The following is a 25,830-nucleotide window of genomic DNA, read 5'->3' as shown; positions in this document are numbered from 1 at the left end:
CTGAATGAGTATGACTAGACAAAGGTGCATCCAATTTACTGTCACGCAAAGTATGCCCCAGCATTTAGGCATACCTCTAGCCTGCTCATTCTCAGCCCTTTCCTCATCAAGTATATCATTTACATATGCATCAGTAATAGGACGATCTATAACAATTTCAGAAACCCCCATAGGCTGTACATTTGCCTCATTGGAATTTACATTGAAAACTTCCACCAATGAAAAGAGGCAACAAAGTGTCATAAATGTCATGTGAGCATACATTAATGTCTCTAGTACATGACATCAAGGGCTGAACAGAATCTTTCACAAACACAACATCCCGTGAGACCAACCTGTAAGCTTTGCTTTTAGCACTATAACCAACAAATATACTTTTGATAGCCTTATCATCCAATTTTCTGTGCTGCATTTGTCGCCCCAAAGCATATGCCAAATAGCCAAAAACACGCATGTGCTCAATAGAAGCCTTTTTATCATGCCATGCTTCATATAGAGTCATGGATTGCAAAGCTTTTGTAGGACACCTGTTTATTATATAAGTGGCACACATGACGGGCCTCAAGCCAAAACGAATGCGGTAAAACTTGACTCTTGACCATACATCATGCCATTTTTGTAAGTAAACTATTTTTCCTCTCAGCAGCACCATTTTGTTGAGGCGTATAAGGCATTGTACATTGGTTTTTTATCGCAGGACTAGCTAGAACTGAATTAAATTCATGAGACATATATTCCCCCCCCCCTCGATCGGAATGGAGGGTGCCCATAGTACATTTCAAGACATTTTCAACCATAGCCAAAAATTGTTTGAAGCACATGAATACTTTGGACTTTGGTTTAAGCGGATACACCTATGCATGCCTGGAGTAATCAATAATGAAAGTCGCAAAGTAAAGGTAATTGCCCAAGGATGGAGTTTACATGGGCCCACAAACATCACTATGCACAAGTTGCAACCTGCATGTGGCCCTAACTGAACCATCCTTTGAAAATTTGAATGCTGCATCTTACCCAAAATACAGCCTTCACAAACATGTTTGACAGGTCTTCAAGAGGTGGCAAAGAAGCAACCGTATCAAATTTTTGCAAATGCAGTAAACTGGTAAAATTTAGATGTCCAAAACATGCATGCCAAAGTTTGCATCTGAAATAGCCTTTGAGTCCACAAATGCATCTGCAAAATTCTACCCACACTTGTTATACAAAGTGAGCTTATACAACCCACGACATAAAATTCCAAATGTAACGATTTCATCATCAAAACTGAGATCATGTACTGTAAATTTGTCATCCACAAATTTGACTACACGTCCAAGTCTAGCAAGTGCAGATATAACAAAAGATTCATCTTGATCCCAGGTACATAAAGTGCATCAACAAGTGTGAAAGAACTGCCATTTGCATAAGTAAGCACAATCTTTCCAACTCCTTGAACTGAATAAGAGCCATTGTTGGCACAAATAACTGAATTCCCATGAGAGACAGACTCAAGAGAGGTGAACAAATCACGATGTGAGGTAATGTGATTTGTAGCACCATTGTCAAAATACCACACATGTGAATCTACAGGAACTGACATGCATGCATAATGGACAGCAAGATTATAGGTACACCCTGCACTAAAAGCCATTCTGCATCAACATCATCATCATAGTCTCCTTTCACAGAAGACTCAACAATAGCTACATTTGTAGTGGAACCAGCCTCTTTCTTCTTAGCCTCTTTGGCCTTCAACATAGAACACTACTTGATCAAGTGATCATTAGCTTTACAATAATGGCAACACATCTTCTTTTTGCCCTTATCACCAAAATTCCCAGACGAATTGCTAGCAGAAGCATTAGGAATAGGTGATTTGCCACTCGCAGAAGAACCATGAGAAGTGGCTATATTACTGCTACCACATTTTCTTTGAGCATCAATAAAGGCCCGTTCAACTGCACGCTGTCTAGGCCTGTTTTTTCTGGAAAGTGACTCTTGCAAAGCAGCAATGTGCATAGTGCATCAAACTTGACAACTTCAGGATTTCCTTGGGTCATAAGTCTCCAACTACTAGCAAAAGTCTGGTAAGAATCTAGCAAGGCATCAAGAACAGTCTGCACAAGGGAACTATCTGAAATGACTTCACCTGCTCATTGATATCCTTGACACCACCAAGGAAAGTGTCCATGTCATCTTCCTCATGCATAATCTTCGACTCCAGCTCTTTATGCAGCAATGCAAATTTTGCCTCATTGGCGACTTGAGAAATAAAGCGGGAACAACATGTGCTATATATCACAAGCCGTAGAAGACTGTAAGAGACCTGTTACGCAAAAAAACAACACTGACAAAAATTCTGCACAAAATGAAGAAATAGCCTGCGCAGTACTACCTTTAGTGGAAACGAAGGCCGAAATGAGCACAAATAAAAAATATGAGCAGACCAAGATCTTTGAGCTTTCTCAGATAATTTGTCGACCTGCAAACGCTCGCCAAAACTCACATAAATTGGAGAAAGTGAGCAGGCGCGTGCTCGAGCTGCTGGCGACTAAGCTCGAGAGGAGACAACCTGCTCTGATACCAATTATTGGAATTAGGGTTGCAGGAAAACACACACAGCTTGGAGAAGACGAAGGAAGCTCAATGCACATAAGAAAGAGTATATTACTTAGTGTGCAACGGAAAGATATATAGCCCTAGAATGATGGGCATATATACAATGCACGGGAAAAACCTCCTAGTGAGGGAAAAAATGCCCAGACGGTCCTAACTGTGTTCACAGACATCACTACCACATGTATATGGTAATCTTTCCAACTCCCTTGACCAGATAAGAGGCATTATTGGCACAAGTGACTGTATTCCCACGAGGGACATCCTCAAGAGAGGTAAACAAGTCAAGATGAGAGGTAATGTGCTTTGTAGCACCACTATCGAAGTACCACACATGAGCATCTGCAACAACCGACATACATACATCATGGACAAAAGGATCATAAATGCACTCTGTACTAAATGCCCACTTTGCATCTACATTAGCATCACAATCACCCTTCACATAAGATTCTACAATTGCTGCACTTGTAGTGGAACCAGCCTCTTTCTTCTTAGCCTCTTTTGCCTGCAATTTTGCACACTGCTTAATCAAGTGATCATTAGCTTTACAATAACGGCAACACATCTTCTTTTTGCCGTTTTCACCAAAATTCCCAGAAAAAGTGATACCAATAGAAGCATTAGGAACAGGTGATTTACCACGTGCAGAAGAACCATGAGAAGTGGCCATTGTTGCAGTTACCACTTTTTCTTTGATCAACAATAAAGACCTGTTCAAGTGCATGTTGTTTAGCCGTGTTTTTTTTTCCTTGAAAGTGACTCTTGCAACAACAATGTGCATAATGCATCAAACTGACAACATCAAGATTTCCTTGGGTCATAAGTCTCCAAGTACTAGCAAAAGTCTGGTAAGAATTTGACAAAGCATCAAGAACAGTCTGCACAAGGGAAGTTCAGAAATGGCTTCACCTGCAAAAATAAGTTGCTCATTAATATCCTTGATACTAGCAAGGAAAGTGCCATTTCATCTTCCTCATGTATAATTTTTGACTCCATCTCTTTACACAACAATGCAATTTTAGCCTCATTGCAACTTGCATAAAGACCAACCATAATATCCCAAGCCTATTTTGCAGATTTCACTAAACAAATGTAAGGAGTAATAGTGCGCTTCACAGATAACGCAATCAATGCACGAGCCTGCGCATCTGTTACATATCCCAACGAGCTTGCTCAACTGTAAGCAAAACAGCTCTGGCAGCAGCAACCCTGCCACCAAAACCTGCAACATCCTCAACATCGCCTGTATCCTCAGAACCAAGACGCACATCAATGCCCTTGCACAACATTCCATACCCCCTTTGACACAAGAACATGTTGCATCATGTAAGCCAACATTGAGTAATTATCCCCATCCAATTTATCCTCAGCAACAAACATCTTGAACACATTTGTGTTGTTGTCAGCCATGGTGCGTGCCTGCACCTGATGTGAAAACTGCCGAGAAACAAAGCGAGACTAGCACTTGCTATAAAGAATAACACGAAGAAGACTATAAGAGACCTATTATGTAGAGAATGGTAATGACAAAAATTGTGCACAAAAGGACAAAATTGCATGTGCAGTACTGTCTATAGTAAAAACGGAGGTCGAAATGAGCCCGAATGGAAAATTTGAGCAAGTGTTGTCGACCTACTAATGCTCACGAAAGCTCACCAAAATCTAAGAAAGTGAGCAAGCATGTGCTGGCGATATTGACTACTAAGACTGGAAGGACTCAACCTGCTATGATACCAATTGTTGGAAATAGGGTTGCATGGAAACACACATAGAGTCACGTGCTTTTGTCGACACAATTTTTTACGAGGGACAACACACAATTGACAAAAGTGTTCCCCCCTAGTCACTTGCTTTTATTCGACACAATTTTTTGCGAGGGACAACACACAATTGACGTTAGTGTCCCTCCTAGTCACTTGCTTTTGTTCGACAAAGTTTTTGGCGAGGGACAACACACAATTGATGCAAAGTGTTCAGGTATTAAGAATAAGAGCAAAGACCACATGAATGTATTGAGCGTGTGTAGAGTCAAAAACTGGAAAACTCCCATCATTGCTTCCATAATTCAATGTTACTTTTTGACATGCAACGATACCCATCAAAGGCTCCAAATTCTGGCAATTTTTAGGTTCTTTACACATTTATTGTGTTTTTAGAGGGATGGGAATAAGTTTGCCCTTCACAAATGTGCATAACACCCAAACACGCCATGAAGGGCAATGGCTCTAGTGGAAAATGGAAAGAATCATATTGCCATTCAAGAATGAAGAGAAAGCATCTATATGACAAGAATATTGAAAAACATGAAACATGAAGGCGGCACTTTGAAAGCAATTTCACTTTTTGAATATATTGACAAATAGCTTAAAAAGGTGGCAAAAGAACTATACACTTAACCTCACTCTATGCATTGTTCACTCAAGTTAAAACCCCTCTCTCTCTCTCTCTCTCTCTCTCTCTATATATATATATATATATATATATATATATATATATATATATATATATATATATATAACTTGCATTAACATCAAGATGAATATATTTGAACTACGTATGCACCTTTAGTTATGAGTAACTTGCATTAACATCAAGATGAATATATTTGAACTACGTATGCACCTTTAGTTAAGCAAATTATTAGCAAAGCTTTTAGTTTAGGCTTGTAATATGTCTTTGTTCCATGAGGGATATATTTTGTAGTGCGTAATTAGTTTGGTTTCATAAGACTCAATGTCCTCTGTGTGTGTGTGTGTGTGTGTCCAATTGCCGGTTTGTCTCTCTTTCTCTCTCGAACAATAGGCCTCGAATTCACGACTTGTATGATAGATCTTTGAGTTCTCCTAGGATTGTTCCTAGGATGTTAAACTTCTCTCCTTAAAAAAGAAACCCCATTGAGCACGGTGAAGGTAGTAGGGAGAAAATTTACACATATCATGGTTTTACAACTGTACATTGTTGTACATTACACCCTCGAGGACGACCTGTGAATCACTTCCCCAATAGGGAAGGTGAATACCCAACAAAATGTAACCTGTGAGCCTCAAACCCTCAACCTTGGGGTTACATAACAAAGGACTCACCAACTTGAGTAACACTGCGTGAGCAAATTTCTCTCCTCCTTCTTCTTCTTCTCTCTCTCTCTCTCTCTCTCTCTCTCTCTCTCTCCCTCCTCGACTATGGTGTGCTCCACTCCTTTTCCAACTACCTTTCGCCCAGAGACACACAGGACACCCATTTTTGGGCTTCCCGTCCCCACTTACCATTTAGCCCTCTTTTTTACACTAAAAATTCATTTGAGTCCCATCCCCCGACCCCCATGCCGTGACTCGTCCCTTGTGACTATGCTTTCGCCATCTTCCGCCTTCTCTATTATTTAAATAATTATCTCCCTCCAATGAGGTGCGGCCAAGTGGCATAGGTCTTCTTGTAGCATCCTCACTAGCCTAGGCCAATTGGAAGCTGGAAGGATAAAAGAAATGCACATGGACCAGCCTGGCACACAGTAAAATCGGGGAAGCTCTCTCGTTCGAAGTGCGAAACTTAGGCTATCAGAAGAAGACTGCATTTCCTCTCATATCTCTTACATGTAGAACGTGCACGCTCATTGCATCGTCATCGTCATCCTAATCATCACATTCTCTCTCTCGGACCTCGGTTTCTCCGCTATCAGACAGCAAAAGCTTCTTCCTGGGTAACATAGCTCATTTCTTCGTTTGGTCTTTGTTTCCCTCTTGTTACTGTCATGCATGCAAGCCCCTGAAGACGTACGATTGTTGGGTTCTTCAATGCTGGCAAAACTATAAATTTCATTCACTCACAGGATATAGTAGCCCTACGTTTTAGAACATTTAAGAGAGAGAGAGAGAGAGAGAGAGAGAGAGAGAGAGAGAGAGAGAGATTTCATGATCTGGATGAATTGCTTTTGGAGCTCTCTATCGATGGAGATTTTCAAACGACTGGGCAGAGTTTATGTGCATTATCCATAAGGTGCGTGCTGTATTGCAGAATTCTGGGTTTTGTTTGGGTGTGGAAACTGTACTGAGTGACTTAAAGTTCAACCCATTTATCTCTTGGGGTCCACTTTATTGCGTAAGGATTTCAAGACAAGGCTTACCCATCGTAAGACAACGCGTACCCACTGTTTGGATACTTACCATCCACTTATAGTAATGCACAACAATCACAACGTAGAATCAAGGAAATTGAATCTCCTCAAATGTGTTTTGAGGAACTGCTTTGAGTTGCAGTCAAGTGGTAGTTTAAGCCTCACTCCTTCAGGTGACCTCATGCTATTCTAGTCTCTAGGGCCCTACAGATGGGGCCCTCCTACATGTAGGGCCTTCTCTTACAAGCCACATTGGCTACATTCCCAAAACATGTCCCGATTCTGGATCGTCTCTTCCATGGCATTGACATCACATACTTAAGGATCGATGATGTCCACATGGATGAATGGAGAATTTTCAAAGCTTCAATGGAGGTAAAAGTAGCAGCCTGCAGGTCTCTTCTTTGGATTTCTCCATTATCTCAGTACTTGTCTTTATTGATAGGCCATCTATGGTGTAGAGTAACATTTGGAGGAGATCCTACCTTTTTGACGTTTGCCGAGATCTAGGGGAGAGAGGTCTTCTTTTGAGGTTTTGCTAGGCCTATGGTTGCCCTTTTAAGACCCATGACTTTTCATATCCTCATTATCTAGTCGTGGGGCACATATAGGGGACTTGGGAAATCAAGAGCCACCCTTGAGGTGTTGGTGGCGGGACCCCATGTGCAGTGATTGAGAGAGACAAGCCACACGAACACGAGAGACAGATGGCGAAGTTGGCAACTCAATAACTCCAGATGGCGACTCAAACGTCCATTGAATGGCCCTTGGCAGCACATATAAAGTGTGCCAGAGGTAGGCCAGACAATACCTCTAAAAGTACCCAACATCCATCAGAATTCCATTAATGGGAAAACAGAGAAAATGGGCAAAATGCCTGGTGCAAATCCTATATAAGCCTAGAATCCCTATTAGGAGGGTGAAAAGGTGGCCAACCCACAAGAGAGGTCCTGTGTGCATGAGTGAAAGTGCATAAGCAAGAGAGAGGATTTGGATGGTGAAAATAAAGCTTTGACTCAGTTTTCTGGGATCCGTATCGACTATTGATTAGAGGGGCCCTGCAGAGCCTCATCTCTCTCTCTCTCTCCCCCCCCCCCCCCCCCCCCCCCCTCCTCCCTCTTCCCGCTTCCTCTCTCTCGTCTTGTGTTTCCTAATCACTTGGTTGCCCTCCTTGTTGCCATACTCTCATTTCCGTTACACAATTTGAAATAGATAAAAGCTCACCAAGAAAGATACAGTGGACGCTTATTGTGAGAGATTCTGGAGCTCTTTTCTACCTGCCTCTTCATTTAAGAAGATCTCGTTCAAGGAACAGATTGAGCGGTTTACCTTGGGTCTACCTACAGAGATCCGAGATCACTGCTTGGAACAAAAGTCAGCTTCCATTCAGGAGTTGATGAGTCATGCGAAACGGGGTTTTGCCATTCACTCAGGCAATCTGACCTACCCCACCGATGAGATCATGACACAAAGAGCCGAACAGACTTCGACAAATGAAAGTAGAAAGAGAAAGAGCAACCCAGAGAAGAAAGATGCACCGCCCAAGCTTACTCCTCAGGAGAGAGCTCGCTTCCTCAGGGAAGGGAAGTGCTTTGGATGCGGGGAAGTGAATGTTTCCTACCAGAGATACACTTTTTGGGACACATTGTGTCCGCAGTAAGAGTACAAATGGATCCGGCCAAGATAGAGACTATCTGTGATTAGCCCGATTTGAAGAATGTCCATGAAGTTAGAAGCTTTTTGGGATTGTGTTCGCACTATAGGCGGTTCATTTGAAAGTTTGCAGAGGTTGCTTTCTCTTTGCATATCTTGACACAGAAAGGAGTGGGGACCCACAGAGGTGACCGCCTTTCAGGCTTTGAAAGAGAAATTGACTACGAGACCAATTTTGACTTTGCCGGACTTGCAGAAGTCATTTGAAGTATATTGTGATGCTTGTGGTCGTAGTCTGGGTGCGGTCTTAATGCAAGAAGGCCATGTCATTGCTTACGTGAGCGGATTGTTCTCAAGGCCGGAATTGACAGCACAGATTTATGAGAAAGATCTTTTGGCGGTTATCCATGCTCTTACTCAGTGGCGGCACTACCTACTCGGAGCGGATTTTACTGTCTTTATAGACCATCAGAGTTTACGCTACTTCTTGTCACAAAAGCAGCTATCGGAAAAGCAGATGCGGTGGGCGAATATCTTGTCAGAGTTTCACTTCCAGATTGTCCATGTTCAGGGACAGAAGAATTTGGTGGCAGATGCTTTGTCTCGGAAGCTGTTGGTTCCGACTATTTCCACGATATATCATAGGAGCTTCAAGGATATGGTTGACCAATATTCCATAGATCCAGATTTTGCAGACGTTTTCACACGGATACGGGATGGGGAGATAGTAGCGGGATATTCCATTCGGGATGGCTACTTGATGAGAAAAACCATGTTGTGCGTTACACAGCCGTTGAGGGAAAAGGTTATGGCTGAATGCCACTGTCCGCCTTTTACGGGTCACCGCGGCATTGCTACCACCATGAAAGGGGTAGAGAGATATTTCTTTTGGCCGAGACTCAGGAAGGATGTGGACGAGTTTGTATGCAGGTGCTTGGTATGCCAGAAGGTCAAGTTTGACAGGCATAAAGCACAGGGATTGTTACAGCCTTTGCCCATACCCACTCGCCCTTGGGAATATATTGCAATGGATTTCATTTTTGATCTCCCGAGAACACAGAGTGGTCATGATGGTATCTGGACTGTTATTGATAGATTTAGAAAGCAGGCTCATTTCATTCCAACGAAGAAAATAGTCAAGCCGGATCACTTAGCGAGACTGTTTGTGGCCCAGATTTTTAGATTACATGGCATGCCTGAGACGATTGTCTCCTACAGGGACCGTAGGTTTATGAGTTTGTTTTGGAAGGCAATTTGGGAGAACATTGGCCCGCGGTTGCAGCTCTTGTCATCTTTCCACCCGCAGACCGACGCTCAATCTGATATTGCCAATTCAGTGGTTTTAGATTTAGTGAAGTCTTATATCTTAGATCAGAAGACTCAATGGGAAAAGTACCTACCTTTGGTGGAATTTGCCTACAACAACACGATACACTCTTCGACGGGGAAGACGCCATTTGAGATTATTGAAGGTGCTCCGAAGGTTCCACCCTAAGCACGAAGGATAAGATTTTTGAAGCTGATGAGTATACGCGCGACTTAGACACGGCTTTTGCCAAGGTCAGCTAGGCTTTGTAGAAATCTCAAGAACGACAAAAAAATACATCGGATCGCCATCGTCGCGATTTGAAATTGAAGGAGGATGATTGGATGCTCTTACGTTTTGAGAAGACACGCCTGAGAAAGAAGAAGGGAAAGGAGAGGATTTTTCCAAAGCTTAGTAAGCGATACTACAGACCTTTCCATATCTCTGAAAAGATCAATGATGTTTTCTTCCGACTGAAACTGCCTGACACTTCGAGGATTCACAATGCATTTCATGTGAGTCTCTTGAAACCTTTTAAAGGTGATGTGCCCGATGATGGGGAGCCCGATGAGCAACCCGAAGTAGAGGAAAACGAGGAGATCCTTGTTCTTGAACAGATTTTGGCACATCAGGACACAAAGAATAAGGGTAAAGTCAAAAGGTGGTTCTTGGTTAAGTTCAAGAACTATCCTGCATTGGATACGAAGTGGATGGAGGAGGAGGACCTAGCAGATACTCCTCAGATTGTGAACCTAGTGCGTTCCTAGTGCGTAGGTACTAACAGTCAATGTCTGCTAAGACAGTTTATGGCTTCTGTCTGTTTTGCAGGCGTAATCGAGGGCGATTACAATGCGTTCAAGAGGGGGTATGTCACAAACTGGTGACGTGGCTGCACACACACACACCCTTTCAGCATGGATAGCCCCCGGAAAATCCCTGGCAATGTTGACGTGGCTGCCCAGTGCACACACCCTTGTGGCGGGCTAAAAAGCTGACGTGGACAGTCCATACAACTGCTGACGTGGCAGTCCGTGATTTGCGGTAGAATTTACGGAAAGCCTGGCTGCTTTTTCCTGCGTAGGCCTGGCTGCTTTTTCCTGCGCAGGCCTGGCTGCTTTTTCCTGCGCAAGTGAAGAGAAAGAGAGAGAGCCTTTTGCTTTATTTTGTGGCCAAGTATGGCTAGAGAGAGAGAACCTGCTTTATTTTATTAGAGCTTTTGATTTTCAGCTTTTGGGGTCTGCTTTTAGCAACCCTTGTAAGCTTTAAATATGTGAGCAGGCCTCTCACAACTCAGAGCATTTGGACGCAGAGTCTGAGTGTGAGCCCCTGCCCGCACTCTTGTACTTTGAACTCAGATTAATACAAAAAGAAATACCGAAAGGGGCGCTAGTCTCTGGGGCCAATAACTCTAGGCACGAAACTCCGCCGGGCCAGTGTTGAATAAATTGTGAACTATGAACTGTTTTGAAGTGGTTATTTGGTGTTGTTGCGGTAGATTCTCGACTTGGAGTGTCCAAGTCTATTACACTTGCATATTGTTGGAGCTGCCCTGCAGCCTCTCGAATTGACCTCGAAGTCTTCACCAATGGGATGGGGCGGGCCTTGAAGATGTGGAAGCAACGGGCTCTCCATGTGAACTAGAGAGTTAATGTCACAAGACGGGCACCACGTGCCAATAGAAAAGAACAGACTGTACAGACTTTTAGCACTTCAATAACAACTGAACTGAAAGAGAGCACACGCAACACGGAGCGGCGGAATTCCACCCCAGAGAGTATTGGCCCCAAACCTTGGCGCCTCTCTCGATATTTGTTTATATTTCAACAACTGACTACAAGTCGATACTCCATCCAGAAGCATGTAGAGAATGAGCCCTAGCCTCATATTTAAAGGCCCTAGGCCCAAAAGCAGTTTACATGAAAAGCCTTAAACTCAAAAGCATCTGGTACAAAAAGCAGTCAGCGTGATTTATGAAAATCCATACAGTTCTGCCACGTCAGCACAGCCAACTCATCCTGCGAAAAAATCCGTACAGTCTGCCACGTCAGCAACGCAAAATTAGGAAATCTGTACAGTTTTGCCACGTCAGCACAGCCAGTGTAAAATCCGGAAATTCGTAGACTTTTGCCACGTCATCAACTCCACACGTGTGTGTAGGTCCTGCTTTATTTTATTCTCGTGTCAGTCGGGCCCCATTAGACGGGGTCCCATTAGTTGGTCTCTCATACCACTATCACAAGATGGACACCACGTGCCAATAGAAAAGAGCAGATCGAACAAACTTTTAGCACTTCAATAACAACTGAAACTGAAAGAGAGAGCGCACGCGACACGAAGTGGCGGAATTCCACTCTAGAGGAGTATTTGCCCCAAACCTTGGCGCCCCTTTCGGTATTTCTTTATATTGCATCAACATAGTACAAGCCGGTACTCCACACTCTGCACCTTCTCTTAGAATAGCAAACTCCTTATTAAAAAAAAAGAGCAAACTCATTGTCCCTAGGAAGTTTTTGAGCTAACTTGAGTTGTTTTGCAGATATGATGTAATCGCGGACGATTACTCTCTTTCAAGAAGGGGGGATGTCACAAACTGCTAACGTGTCAAGCCACTAAAGAACGGAGCCACTGTGCAGATCTCCCCTAAGTATAAGTAGACGAAGAAGTAGAAGTTCTTACCAACTTATGGGACCCCGTCCGATGGGGCCCAAGTGACACGAGAATAAAATAAAGCTGACCTACACACACACACACACACACACACACACACACGCATGGAGCTAATGACGTGGCAAAATTGTACGAATTTTCGGATGTTGCGCTGGCTGTGTTGACGTGGCAACTCTCCCAAGCCCAAAGCCTCAAGATCTGTCGAGTAGGATCAAGCACACAGATACTGTCTGTGATGTCCACAACTCGAAGCCGTTGGAAACAACACTTTGCTACCTCTAGTGCCTGAGTAGTAACTATGGAGGCGACCTTCTCGCTGAACCTCAAAGAACATTCTAAGGCCCGAGTTTGAGCATGTCCTAATTGCGATGAGGACCTCAAGGCAAGTGAAGACCCCCATCTAGCTGGGGGCCGTCGGCTAGAGAGACGTTGTCGTGTTGTGGGACATGCGTAATGTGAAACTAAAATATCCACCTCACTCTTAATGCTTTTGACATATGAGACCAAGTGCTATAATGTACATAGTGTGATGATACATGCGAAAACGGGTGCCATGGTCGTAATTATATACATACCTTACCACGGAGGCGATTCTTTGGACGTGGCACTATGGCATGTTTTCTCTCAATAAAATATGCCCAATTTGCTTTAGGAATATACAAATGTCAAGTGTTTTGAAGCGCACAATCGTTTTGCCTAGAAATTTCAAGGAGAGCGATCTTGGCCAAAAACAGTAGGTTTCATGCATGGCTGTAAAAGATGTGTCCAAAGTGCTTGCCAAGTGGGAAAATGAGATTCAACATGAAATTTGAGTCTACTTGGGATTTTTCCCAGCTCGTTGGGCTTTTTGCGACAAAAAAGGACATTTTTGCGCTATAAGGGCAAAAAATGTTAAAAATAGCCCAGAATTAGCACAAAATAGCACAGAATGCCACATCAACGACGGTGTCGTTCTTGCTCAAGCTGAGGGTGAGTTTATAGAGCCAAGAACGAGCTCTTTTAGACATCTAATAAAGGAGATATTAAGTCAGGATACTAGTGCAGTCCCGTACTGTTTCCACTGCATTTGAGGCTGTGAGCTCACCAGTTAGGGTTTCCCCTCTTCAAATAATCACTTGGGTTTCTCTAATGAAGTTCTAAAGCTTCCAAGACATGGTCATGATGAAGAATTGAGGCATAAAATTAGGGTTTTAATTGGGCGAAAGAGCATTGTATCTGCACAATTGGGAGCGAGGCTACACCAAATCATCACACACGAGTTTTGAGTTGATCTTGGTTGTTTTCTAGGGTGATGATTTCATGGCTGGAGTTTTGGTCTTTTTGAGTGTGTGGTTAGCTTCAAAGGTTCTACGATTCACTTAATTTTGCTTCGAGCCCTCATAGTCAGAGGCCCGGTGCTTACCTAGCCGCACTGCGCATTTCTTGACAGTGTTGTCGTGCCGTGGCACGCGTATAATGTGAAACTAAAAGTATCTATCTCACTCTTAATGCTTTTGATGTGTGGGACCAAATGCTATGTAAGGTGCAGCGGAAGTGAATGTTGATATTGCTCAAGATGAGTGCTCCAAACTGTGCTCACGGGTTCCTTTTACTTACGAAAGGGAGAGCCTTCCGTACCTTTAGTGAGAGAGTGTCACAAAGTGATGACGTGGCGGACAACAGAAACCCTAATTTCTGGCTGAAACCCTAAAATTCCTGCAAACCCTAATTTCTGCCAGAAACCCTAATTTACAGAAACCCTAATTTTTGGAAACCCTAACCCTAACTGCTGGCTGAAACCCTAACTGTGGTGGAAACCCTAATTTGGCTGCTGAAATGCCACGTGGCAGTAGTGTACGGATCTCCGGAAATTTCGGCGTGATTTGCGGCGCGAATTACGGCAGGCAGCTTTTAGGGCGTTGCTTTTCTCCACGCTTTGTGTGTGAGAGAGAGAGAAAAAGATATTGCTTTGTTTTTTTAAAGCCACAGCGGGAGAGAGAGAGTTTGTGAGAGAAAGCTTTTATGCTTTTGGGGCTCTGCTTTTGGGCATCCCTTGTAATCTTTAAATTAGTGGGGAGGGCTTCACCTCTCAGGGCATTTGGACGCAGAGTCTGAGAGTGAAACCCTAACCGCTCTCTTGTACTTTGATGATTGATTAATACAAAAAGAAATACAGAAAGGGGTGCCAATCTTTGGGGCCAATATCTCTAGGCACGGAACTCCGCCGGGCCAGTGCAAATCTTTTGTGATCTGTGAATTGTTTTGAAGTGGTTATTTGGTGCTGTCGCGGTTGATTCTTGACTTGGAGTGTCCAAGTCTGTTACAGAGAGTGCAATGATCACAAACAAGTGAATGCTACAGTGAATGAAAGTGTTGAGACTGAGAGAGAGAGAGAAGAATATGACACTAGACGGTTCTCAAACCCTCCTCCAAGGGCCCCCCTCTCTATGGCAAGAGAGGTCTATGATATAGATTGCACAAATCTGGTACAATGGTCTAGATGCAATGGACTTGCCGACGATGTCGACAACAAGGACAGGCTGCAAACTGAAAACGCTAGGGCTGAATTGCTAAAATCTACGAACTGCTGACTTTCTGCTAAATGCTGACACTATGTCGACGAGGATGGCGATGGCGACAACTCGACGATGAAGCGCTGAAAACGTAGATGCTGAAATCTGTGAACAGCGGGCTGAAACTGTAAATGCTGGCTGACTCGACGGTACGGCGAGGATTTGTTGCGTGTAGGTGAGATCTGCGAGGCTAGGGGCTAAATTTGCAATGGCTAGGTGCTGAAAACTGAAAACGCTGATGTGCTTGGCTGATCTGACGTCGTGGAACTGCAAAACTCTAGGCTTGATCTGCTACAGGAAACGCCAGAAAACGTTGGGGCTGATGTGCTACAAAAATGCTAGGTGGATCTTGTTGGCTGAAAACGCTAGGGCTCTTTGTCGGTCTTGCTGAGAAGGTGCACTGCAAGTTGCTAGAACTTCTTTTGCTTCTTCTGCTAAAACTGGGTGCCCCATGTCTGCTTGCTTTAATGCCAAATTCTCTGTAAAATATATAGTCCCAAAACTGGCCCAGATTTGGATCTTTTGCTTGGACGATGCATATGCTGGGTGATACTGGGTGTGCAATCAGAGGATATGCAACTACTCTAAGTACATGGACATGCACGGCCTGCTCACAGACTCACAAAGGTGCCAGAACACTTCCTAAGCTGACCTGAACTCTAGAGCTGAGATAGCTTGTCCACATGCACATAGGGTTAGATGTGCATGTGACATCCCCTCCTTTTCAAAGTGAGGTACTGGTACCGAGCTGCGTGGCTTCCCTGTAGTCTGCTAACAAATCTGGGTAATCTCTGAAAAATTCTTCGTCAACCCACACTACCTCGTGGGTTCCTCGATCCTTGAACTTCAAAAAGTATTGTCTGACTTGCTTCTTTGAACCATGGCGAAACCAATGCAACAACACTTGCTCCGGCTCCATGACGAGATAGCTTGTCCACATGCACATAGGGTTAGATGTGTATGTGACATCCCCTCCTTTTCAAAGTGAGGTACTGGTACCGAGCTGCGTGGCTTCCCTGTAGTCTGCTAACAAATCTGGGTAATCTCTGAAAAATTCTTCGTCAACCCACACTACCTCGTGGGTTCCTCGATCCTTGAACTTCAAAAAGTATTGTCTGACTTGCTTCTTTGAACCATGGCGAAACCAATGCAACAACACTTGCTCCGGCTCCATGACTTCAGCTTCATCAATGATCTCGGGCTCTTCTTCTTCTTTGGAAATGTCCTTCGGAGGTGTACCCTGAAACACTTTCAATGAAGAAACACGGAAAATGTTGTGCATTAACCATGAGTTAGGCAATTGTAATTTTATAGAAACCTCACTGATCTGTTTAATGACAGGAAATGGACCATACATTCTGAAAGACAATTCAGGACACTTCTTTCCGACTTGCTTAAGACGTTGCCTCATGATTCTCAATAAACCCAATTCCCTTCCTTGATAGAAACATCTTGACGATCCTTGTTAGCCTGTCGTGAGTAAGATTCCTGAGCCTTGCTTAGCCGAAGCTTCACACTTTCAGAAATCTCATCCAACGACCGACTTTCAACATTGGCATCAGGCATTTGACTGATCGAGCGAGTCAAAAGTGGCTGGAACGGACGGCCAAAAGCTAGCTCATACGGAGTTCTACCAATAGCAGAGGAATAAGAGTCATTCAAAATTGCTTGGACCAATGGGAGATAGGGCTCCCAATGAGACTGTTTATCATGCACATATGACTTCAAAATGTCAAAAGCCAACTCATTGTAAATTTCTGTTTGACCATCTGACTGTGGATGAAAAGCCGATAAAAAATTCAACTCAATGACAAAATTTTCAAAGAGTGTGTGCCAAAAATTGGACGTAAACTTAACATCCCTATCTGAAACAATTGACTTTGACAAACCATAGAGGGGGTACCGATGCTTTATGAACAACCGTGCTACATCTTCTGCGGTGATTGTGGCCTTACAAGGAATCAACAAGCAAAATTTGCTGAAACTGTCGACCATTGTCAAGCATTGAGTGTTCCTTGAATGCAAACTAGGTGGAAGGTTAGTCCCAAATCCATAGAAATATCCTGAATAGGCCCATCGGGAATAGGCAGCGGTAGCAAGAGGCCTTGTTGCTTACCTCGAGGAGCTTTTACCTTTTGACAAATGGTACACTGTGTGACATAGTGAAACACATCTTTTTGCATTTTAGGCCAAGAAAAGAATCTTTCTATTTTTTCCAAAGCAGTGTTCATTCTTGTCACAAAGTGATGACGTGGTTGCTCGAAACCCTAATTCTGTTGAAATCCTAACCCTAAAATAAAAAACCCTAATACTGCCTGAAACCCTAATTTTATTGAAACCCTAACTCTAAAATCAGAAACCCTAATTTTTCCCTAAACGTAACCCTAACCCTCATTTGGGACGTGGCGTGCTGACACGTGGCAGAGCTGTACGGATCCCAGGCTTTTTGCTTTATTCTACGCTGGGAAAAGCAGAGAGAGAGAGTGCTTTATTTTAATATAGAAAGCCTCTTTGCTTTATTGGATTAAACAAGAGAAAGCTTTTTTGCTTTATTTTTAAAAGGGACAGCCTTTTGGGACTTGCTTTACTTTTACAAGCAAGAGAGAGAAAGAGCCTTTGCTTTATTTTTAGGCTTTTGATTTTCAGCTTTTGGGCTCTACTTTTAGCACCCCTTGTACTCTTTAAATAAGTGGGTAGGCCACTCGTAACTCAGAGCATCTGGACGCAGAGTCTGAATGTGAGCGCTTGTCCGCACTCTTGTACTTTGAACTCAGATTAATACAGAAAGAAATACCGAAAGGGGCACCAGTCTTTGGGGCCAATATCTCTAGGCACGGAACTCCGCCGGGCCAATGTCGAATAAATTGTGAACTGTGAATTGTTTTGAAGGAGCCAAGGCCAACTTCTTTTCACTTGAAATTGGCGGCTCGATTTGGAATTACGCCGGAAGGTTGTGATGTTCTACTCGAAATCCCTTAGTACCACAACAACAACCCCGTGGTTGACTACCGGGCTGAGAAAGTGACTTTGACAAATGAAGGGCTCAGAGATTGTGCTTGATGAACTTCAGTTTCTTTACTCACTGTTTTGGGAGAGAATTGAACGATGGATGAAGGTTGAATATGTTTTGACCTGAACAAAAGAACGCCAAGATTTTCTCCACACTCATGCCGATTGCTTTTCATAGGGCTTGTAAGGCGAGTTACCACCCGCTCGTCCTGAAGATCATACCATTGATCTGATACCTGGAAGCACACCACCGAACCGGCCACCTTACCGTGTGAGCCGAGAACAGAACGAAGAGATTATGAACCAAGTGAAAGACCTCTTGGAAAAGGGTCTTGTCCAGCCTAGTACTTCACCGTATTGCTCTCCAGTGTTGTTGGTTTTGAAGAAAGACGCATCTTGGAGAATGTGCATCGATTATAGAGCTCTCAACAAAATCACCATCAAGAATAGACTTTGGATTCCTAGGATCGATGGTATACTTGATAGATTACAAGGATTGTTTTAGCAGGATTGATTTGAAGAGTGGATATCATCAGATCCGAATCGCACCGGATGATGGACAGGATTTTTCGAGAGCAAGGTGGTACCAAACGTACTGTACGTGGCGTATATGTACATACTGTACGTTGTTCGGTACAGGAAAAATTTTATGTACGTAAAAATACGTACTCTTGGTAAAAAGCTGCAAAATACTACATTTTCTAGGACTTTTCCAATATAAATCAAGAGAGAAGCCAACAACTTATAGAGACATTCAAAGACATGTTTTACAAGACAACCACATACTGTGTAACTACTGCAAGAGACTTAAAAGTTAAGACGACATTGATAATTGAACAAGAACATCAAGGCTCAAGAGTCAAATGAGATTTGAAATAACAATGAACACACCAATGCTGAAAACATCAAATGACAAAGTACCATAGGTGATAGCCTACAAGGCCCACGCCATAACAAAAGGCTCATCAGCCATCATAAATGAAACCATCCTACTCAAAAAGTCTGTCTATATAGTAGTAGAAAGCACTAAATAGCTAGCTCAAAGCTAGCACATCATCCATGTGATGGCCCCATCGTGAAAAATCATCATCAGATGCAGATGAAGACTCTGTTGAAGAGACCAAGTCTCCATCCGTCAGGACATTGCCCTCTTTGTCGTACTCTGGCTCTGCCATCACGGACACCTGTGCCACATGTAGATCATCCTCTACTGCCTCTGTCGAAGCCTCAATGAGACGAACAGCCTTGTTTGCCCGTTTCCGAGAAGAACGAACAGGTAGCTTCCTTTTACGAATGCTCTCTCTTCGAGCACTATCTGGGTCTGGATCATGCTCACGTAGAGGAATAGCCAAAGCTCGTGCGCATGACCTCGTCACACGCCGATCAACACTCTCCAACTCCCTGTGAAGCAGCCAAATAATCTCTTCCTGCTCATTTCTGATTTGCGCCTCCACCTCCTCTATAGCACCAGGATCTGCCACCATCTTCACCTTGGTTGGGTCTGCCTGTTGAAAAATGAAAACAGAGGAAATATTATTTAGTATGTACTAAGTACTCAATGGCCAAGTGTATCATGATTCATAACTCAATCATTCATGTGAAAATTAATAGTAGACCTGCTTGGGTGTTCCCAAAGCGTGGTAGGCTCGCACAAGCCTCATATTTGCTTGGCAATAGACTAACTTCTCTAGTTGAGAAGTGCTGAGACGATTGTGGATCTTCGTATGTATCAAGGAATAAGCGCTCCAGTTGCGCTCGCATGCACCAGCCGAGCAATCCTACAACAATGAGCATTGAGATTTGATATATGGCAATAGTAAGTACTAGGTACATTGTACAAAAATTGTAAGTCTCAAGATTCTCAATTACCTGTGAAAGTACTCGTAAAGCCAGATGTGTAAGCGTTGGAAGACCTTGTCTCCCATAATTCTGCCACCATGTAAGAGGAAACTTGGTAGCCTTTGGCCTCAACACCACAACTCTAGCAAAGGATGGTCCTAGATTGTTCATGAAGCTGATCATCTCTGCATCAATCTCCAGCTGATCGTCAATGTCGTACATCATATTGATGTAATCATCCTTGAGCTTTAAGAGAGTCCTCTCGTGGAAAAGCTCTGGCATCTTGTAGAAAGGATGAAGCAATGCAGCCATCCCGTGAATGGGACGACTCACGAAAGTCCATCTCCTTTCTACAATGGCCACGATGTCATCTCGGCTGAAATTTTCAGCAATAAAACAAAAGTTGAATTGGCAAATTCAAATGACAAGTACTAGAAGATTTCAAAAGACAAGTACTTACCAGCTCTGTGTCAGAGACACGCACTCTGTAAGGTGTCTCTTCATCTCCATGAAGAGATGATAGACTAGGCCCAATGTAGAGCCCTCCATGTCTGTGACTCGAAGAAGCACATACACTGGCTGCAATGCCACTGTCAAACTCTGAACCTGTGTCCAAATGGACTCATCGAGCACCCGTCGCTGTATGTATTTAGTGGGCTCTGTCTGTGAGTGATGCATCAATCTCCACTTCGGGTCCACGACTGTTTGGAGAAGTGGATCCCTCAATTCGAAGAGTCTCTGTAGCACTAAATACATATAAGCAAATCTGGTCTTTGAGGGTCGCACCATATCAAGTGTACTGTGGCTCCTGAAGATAGCTAAAGCTTGATGTTTCTTGCGGAAAAAGGTGGTCATCTTAGTGGCATCTGTAACAATAGGCAATACCCAAGGCAACTTGCCTATATCCTCCATAAGTAAGTCAAGACAATGCGCAGCACATGGAGTCCAAGAAATCCGAGGGTAAGCTGCCTCGACCATTTCACCCATAAGTTTACAATTTGAGGCATTGTCAGTCACAACCTGTACCACATTATCCTTCCCAACCTCATCAATAGCTTTCTTGATGTGCCCAAAGTTAAACTCACCATTGATGCGCTCTCCGGCCTTCCCTGCATCCACAACGCGCAAGAAGTATGTGCCAAGACAAGACGACACAAGAATATTAATGATGTGCCGCCTACGGACATCACTCCAGCCATCTGATATGATGGTGCACCCAAACTGCTGCCAACAATCGGCCTTGACCGGGACCAAAGCCTTATCTATCAAAGCCTTCTGCTCATCAAGCATTGTAGTGCGCATCTTCTTATACTCCACCCCTGACCATGAATCTGTGTGACCAACATCAGCTATAGCCCGGACCATCCTCTTCCATTGCTCAGTCCTCAAAACATTGAAGGAGATGTTGCACTCAATGAGAGTACGCGCAATCTCCATCTCAGCCACCTTTTGACGCTCCTTCACCCAAGAAAGAGAGTTCACACACGAAGGCAAGGTGCTTTGCCTACGTGCATCCATATCACCTCGATCTTCCTCCTCCTGCACAACTCGAGCCCTCTTTCTACTATAACCAGGAGTGGGATGATCCTCTTGAACCTCGGAAGATGAACCACCAAAATCCCCAATAAGAGCATCATGAAGAGCATCCTGTGTGTGCTGGCTACTTGTATTGTCTTTTGGTGTTGGTACTTCCGGAAAATTCTCCGCAATCAGCTTGTCACTAATATCCTGTGGAACCTTTTTGCACCCTCCACAATTGTTGGTCGTGCCAATGCCTGTCAGATGCTTGACGACACGAGAAATTGTACTCGTGAGCTCAAAATTACAGTACTTGCATTGCCATCGTCAAGTGGCGGAACCCGCTTGGCCTGGAGTGTTGATAATGCGGATGACATTGGTATGCTCCTTCCAGTACGGGTTGCGTGGCTTAGGCATGATGAATCTGTCGCAAACAATAAGACAGACACATGACACGAGTGAGAGAAAGAGAGAGAGAGAGAGAGAGAGAGAGATAGAGTGGGAGCCTCGGAGCCTGCAAGAAGAACTTGGAGAAGAGAGAGAGAGAGAGAGACAGAGAGAGACTTTACCTGCACACTGTTTCTTTGCAGAGAAAGGTTACTGGTTACTGGTTCTCTGCAACTCAATGCAAGTGCCTTAAAAATAAGCCCCAAAAATTGGTCGCCTGGGCCTAGCGAAACCCTCACGCTGGAAAGGGGGCAGATTTAAAAAAAAAAAAAAACCAGCACCGTACGGATCAATCCGTACGGTATGGATCCGTACAGATCAACTGTACGGTACGGTATGGATCCGTACGTACTTGTTGATCCTACCTTGTTCGAGAGTACATGCTATTTTGTTGGCACTTTCTTTGACGATATCATTGTTTTCTCCAAGAATGAGGCAGAACATAGAGATCATCTGCTTCAAGTCTTTCAGGCATTACGAGATTACAAGTTAGTGATTAATGGAAAGAAAAGTGAATTTTTTCCTACCAGAGATACACTTTTTGGGACACATTGTCTCAGCAGCAAGAGTGCAGATGGATCTGGCCAAGATAGAGACTATCCGTGATTGGCCCGATTTGAAGAATGTCCATGAAGTTAGAAGCTTCTTGGGATTGTGTTCGTACTATAGGCTGTTCATTCGAAAGTTTGCAGAGGTTGCTTCTCCTTTGCATATCTTGACACAGAAAGGAGTCCCTTTCTCGTGGGGACCCACAAAGGTGATTGCCTTTCAGATATTGAAAGAGAAATTGACTACGGGACCAATTTTGACTCTGCCGGACTTGTAGAAGTTGTTTGAAGTATATTGTGGTACTTTTGGTCGTAGTTTGGGTGTGGTTTTAATGCAAGAAGGCCATGTCATTGCTTACGAGAGCCGATTGTTCTCAAGGCCAGAATTGACAGCACAAATTTATGAGAAAGAGCTTTTGGCGGCTATCATACTCCTACAGTGGCGACATTACCTACTCGGAGCCAATTTTACGGTTTTCACAGATGATGGGCCTTATGCTACTTCTTGTCACGGAAGCAGCTATCGGAAAAAGCAGATGTGGTGGGCAAAATTTCTTGTCACGGTTTACTTCCGGATTGTCCATGTGTAGGGACAGAAGAAATTGGTGGAAAATACTTTGTCCCGAAAGTCGTTGGTTATGGCTATTTCCGCGATACATCATAGGAACTTCGAGGATATGGTCGGTCAGTACACCACATAACAGATTTTGCAGATGTATTCAGTTCAATACAGAAAGGGGAGATAATAGCGGATTATTCCATTTGGGACGGCTACTTGATGAAGAAAACCATGTTGTGTGTTACACAGCCGTTGAGGAAAAAGGTTCTAACGGAATGCCACTGTCCGTCTTTTACGGGTCACCGCGGCATTTCTACTACCTTGAAAGGGGTAGAGAGATATGTCTTTTGGCCAAGACTCAAGAAGGATGTGGACGAGTTTGTGTGCAGTTGCTTGGTATGTCAGGAGGTCAAGTTTCACAGGCATAAAGCATAGGGATTGTTACAGCCTTTTTACCCATACCACCCGCCCTGGGAAAGTATTGCAATGGATTTCATCTCCCGAGAACACAGTGTGGGCACAATTGTTTATTGCCCAAGTCTTCAGATTACATGGCATGCCTGAGACAATTGTCTCCGACGGGACCCCAGGTTCACGAGTTTGTTTCGGATGGCTATTTGGGAGAACATAGGCACGTGGTTGCAGTTCTCATCATCGTTCCACCCGCAGACTCAGAGATTGCAAATTCAGTGGTACTGGATTTGTTGAAGTCTTCTTGGTTGGATCAGAAGACTACTTGGGAAAGGTTTTTACCTTTGGTGGAATATGCCTACAGAAACACGTTTGACTCTTTGATGGGGAAGATGCCATTTGAGATTTTTGAATTTGCTACGAAGGTTCTACCTTTCCTTAGCACGAAAGATAAGATTTTTCTTTGAAGCCGACCAGTTCATGAGGGGCTTGGTCTGGAAAGCTTTGCAGAAATTTTAGGAAAGACAGAAAAAGGCAGCAGATCGCCATTGTTGTGATTTGAAATTGAAGGAGAAGGATTGGGTGCTCTTACATTATGGAAAGGCACGCCCGAGAGAGAAAAAAAAGGGAAAGGAGAGGCTTTTTCCAAAGCTTAACATGAAATGGTGTGGACCTTTCCAGATTTTCCGAAAAGATGAATGATATCTCCTTTCGATTGAAGCTGCCAGAATATTTAGAGGATTCACAATGTTTTTCATGTGAGTCTCTTGAAGCCTTTTGAAGGCGATGTGCTTGATGATGTACAACTCGAATTGGACGAAAACGAGCAGATACTCGTTCCAAAACAGAAATTGGCACAGAAAGAAAGAAAGAAGGTAAAGCGAACTGACGGTTCTTGGTTAAATTCAAGACCTACTTCGCATTGGATGCGAAGCGAATGGAGGAGGAAGACTCAGCAGATATTCCTCGGAATGTGAATCTTTACCTCGAAGCTTTTGGTTTAGCATGGTCTATTCCAAATGGAACCCAGAATTCAGCTTGGCCGGAGATCTGGTGCAGTGGGATGCACAAGAGGAGAGTTACTCCGCTCCTTTGTCAACAGATGCCTCGATTTTTGAATACTAGAGTCACTGATGTCTCTTTGAGCTTCAGGGATATTGAGAGTTGACAGTATTCTACTGTATGACTTTATGAAATGGAATTCTGGAAAATATGAAACTGACTTGTTCTTGACTTGTTTTTAAGTGCAGGAACTGATAGACGAAATGACTGCAGCATTTCGGTCTGAATGATCTCGAATAGACATGGTTGCAATAGGGGTTAGTCAATTGAGCATCTGTGAGGTCCTGAGTGGATCTAGATGCGATTGCTAGCTACATTGCCGATAAATCATGGTTTAAGATCCGAATGAATGTTGAATGTCATGTGATGTCCTGTGATGTGACTGTCGATTGGTACATGTGCTAGATGTGTGTTCCTAGTACGTAGGTACTAACAGTCAAGTGTCTGCTAAGATGGTTTATGGCCTCTGTTTGTTTTGCAGCCGTAATCGAGGGCGATTACAATGCTTTCAAAAGGGGGGTATGTCACAAAGTGATGACGTGGCTGCCCGAAACCCTAATTCTGTTGAAACCCTAACCCTAAAATCAGAAACCCTAATTCTGCCCTAACCCTATTCCTAACCCTGATTTGCTGACGTGGCGCGTTGACACGTGGCATAACTGTACGGATCCCCGCGTTTACGGGAAAAAGCAGCTAGGCTTTTTGCTTTATTCTACGCTCGGAAAAGCAGAGAGAGAGAGAGAGAGAGAGAGAGAGAGAGAGAGAGAGAGAGAGAGAGAGAGAGAGAGAGAGAGAGAGAGAGAGAGAGAGAGATTGAATTATCGTCCACGGAGGTCAGATATGACCTATGGGACCGCAAATAAAAACAATACATTGTCAGATACAATCTCAGTTAAGGACTGAGGGTCCATCGAGGGGTGAACAAAAAGAAAATGACCAAAACCTAAGGAGGGGTAGATGAGGAGGAAGCCGATTTGGGAGTTCGAAACTCCTGGATAATAGCTTTGCCTCCTCGGTAAACTGCCCATTTTCCTGCAATGCGCACCTCTCGCATCTTTTGTAGTTCTGCTTTCTTCTGCTTGAGTTGGGCGGGAGTAAGGTCTTCTGCAAACCAGATTTTAGTGTCTTTAAGAAGCCTCGATTGCTCGAGGAGTTTGATTCGGTCCGCCTTGGTCTTGAAAGTGATGATTGCATGGTTCGTGCGGTATTCGTGTGTAAGAGAGTTGATTGTGACTAGGTCCCACTGTATCATGTGGGTTGCGGATTGAATGCGGGCAAAAGACTTGTTGTTGAGATCCCCCTCACCTTGCCAGTTGCTAGGAAGCCCACCAATGCGAACGTTGAGAGCTATACTATCTTGCCGTTGTTGTTCGAGTAGCGTGGACGTCACCCGATCATCGACCTTGTGGAGGATAATTTGTTGCACTTGATTCTTGACCGTATTGGTGAGAGAGGTGTCCACCTCTGCTTTTGTTTGGTTGATCTTGATTTCCATCTCTTCCATTGTTTCCGCCTTGGAGTTCTCTACTATGGTGAGTCTAGCCTCGATG

General features: G+C 43.7%; 1 protein-coding gene across 2 annotated transcripts in view; it reads left to right on the top strand.

The window, feature by feature from the left end:
- Positions 1–6,081: 6,081 nt before the first annotated feature.
- The window catches only part of LOC147454350 (Plasma-membrane choline transporter family protein), a 77,740-nt gene continuing 57,991 nt past the window's right edge, over positions 6,082–25,830 (top strand). The window contains exon 1 of one of the 2 annotated variants that reach the window (XM_086516342.1): positions 6,082–6,295. The gene's annotated coding sequence lies outside the window, so the exon portion shown is untranslated. The other variant, XM_086516343.1, reaches the window with a different exon arrangement.

Source organism: Adiantum capillus-veneris, chromosome 7 (genome assembly GCF_014529385.1).
Source record: "Adiantum capillus-veneris isolate H3 chromosome 7, ASM1452938v2, whole genome shotgun sequence".
Taxonomy (NCBI): domain Eukaryota; kingdom Viridiplantae; phylum Streptophyta; class Polypodiopsida; order Polypodiales; family Pteridaceae; genus Adiantum; species Adiantum capillus-veneris.
This window is presented reverse-complemented; position numbering and strand designations above follow the sequence as displayed.